Raw genomic sequence first — 2057 nt, forward strand, 5'->3', positions numbered from 1 at the left:
GATTATGGTTTAAAGGAAGAATGAAGAAGTGAGTAGGAATTACCTCCAAGATTTTCCTCCAAATATCCTTAAGAGCAGTTTCTTCAAGCTCAATTATCGAAATGGGGTAAAATGAGGGTCTAGGGCTTTTTAACACTTCATTAATATTATTAACTGCCCGTCACCCGCTGAAGCGGTACCTGGACCGCCCCAGCGGCGCCACCCCAGCGACCACCTGGCCGCTTCAGCGGTAATGACTAAAAGTCATTGACCGCTCCAGCGACAAGGCTACCGCGGTGCTGGTGCCGCCAAAGCGGGCAGCAGACACCAGAAACTTAAGCCAAGATTTTCTTTCGATCCGATTTTTCAATTAATTCCTGAGGCCATCTGCTCACATGCCAGACACATAGTTCCACATAAAAATGTGCTACGAACGTGCCTGTGGCCTCAAAATTCCCAACGGAGGTCTCGTTAATCGAGTCAACCCCTGGTGCCTTAATTCCAAATTTCATCCCAAGTCCCGAAATGCACCCAAGTGCATTGGGAATTGAACCAAACATACACACAAGTTCTAAATGACCATCCGGACCTCTCGGAATTGACGAAATTCCGAAAAAGGTTTGTTTGCCTAAAAGTCAGCTTTGGCTCAACCATTATTCACTTTAAACCTATATTTTCACAAAAGTTACCTGAATCCGATCTAGACACCTAGGGAAGCATTTCAACAGTCCCCTCGGATCAAAAGTCATCTAATCAATGCTCGAGAACGGGCAAAAATGCCGAGGAGACTATAATGACCAAACGGGTCATTACAAAGAACGTGGTTTGAGAAGCTGCCCCAGAGTTTTATTACTTCATGGGCAGAGATGGTAGTAGTCTACCTTAAGAAGTTGTATCCTCCTAGCAAGAAGGCTGAGATCCGTGACAAAATCTATGATTTCAAGCAGCAACCGGAGGAATAATTATACGAAGCTTGGAAGAGATTTAAAGAATATCTACAGAAGTTTCCAACTCATGGTTTTTCGGATAACATATTAATGGAGAAGTTCTACCGAGGGCTGGATCCTATAACACAGTCAATTGTGAACAATGCAACTGATGATTGTTTTATGGATAAAACTTACACTCGAGTTACTAACATACATAACAGATTGACTATCGATGCGCAAGGCTATCATAAAGCACAACGTCCCAAAATATATACAAACGCAAGCCGACAAGGCTGCCACGGCGAATGGGACCGCCCAAAACATAAATCATACGAACACAACTGAACAGTAATATTCACAACCCACATATATGTCTACAGACCTCTAAGAGTAACAACAGAATCATATGACGGGACAGGGCCCCGCCGTACCCCTGAATAAACATATACATATACAACGGAAGAGTCTGTACCAAAATATAGGCTCCGGAACAAAGGAGCACTCCAAGATAGCAGAGTAGATGTCCTAAGCTGGCGGATCACCAAAGTGGGCGTCTGTACCTGCGGGCATGAAACGCAGCCCCCGAAGAAAGGGGGGTCAAGACGGAATATGTACCGAGTATGCAAAGCATGAAATACAAGAAAGGATCATAACCGGAACCAGAAGTACAGTAATAAGTACAATATGCAAAATACCAAAATATTTAGTTTCGAAACATAATCATGCATGGGGCTCAGGGAACATGGTCGCCCTCCCGTCATTGGCGCCATAACACATCATAATGCCAGAAGATAATATCTCCGTAACCCGGCATATCTCCATAACACATCATAACGCCATAACACATCATAACACCAGAGGTACCCGGCCCTCTAGCGAGGAACTCGGTGAACCATAACACATCATACTCCGGAATATAACATAGTGCGCACGACGACATAACCGGCCCGGGACTCGGCGAAAGATATAACAACATGATGCACGAGAAGAGTCGTGAGTAACCATATGCATAAAAATCATCATTACACTCTCAACAAATAAGTAAGTAATCAATACTCGGGGGTCGGGATGATAGCCATATTAAGTTCTTTCAAAAAATCGATAGAACCATACAAAGGAAAGTCTCGGGGACCACTGACAAGTATCAAA

At 43.9% G+C, this 2057-nt stretch overlaps 1 non-coding gene across 1 annotated transcript; it reads right to left on the minus strand.

Annotated features, from left to right (window-relative positions):
• Nucleotides 1–893: 893 nt before the first annotated feature.
• On the minus strand, nucleotides 894–1000 carry LOC132055011 (small nucleolar RNA R71). The gene has a single exon (XR_009414477.1). It is a non-coding gene; the product is annotated as a small nucleolar RNA R71 (small nucleolar RNA).
• Nucleotides 1001–2057: the final 1057 nt, after the last annotated feature.

Source organism: Lycium ferocissimum, chromosome 4 (genome assembly GCF_029784015.1).
Source record: "Lycium ferocissimum isolate CSIRO_LF1 chromosome 4, AGI_CSIRO_Lferr_CH_V1, whole genome shotgun sequence".
NCBI lineage: Eukaryota > Viridiplantae > Streptophyta > Magnoliopsida > Solanales > Solanaceae > Lycium > Lycium ferocissimum.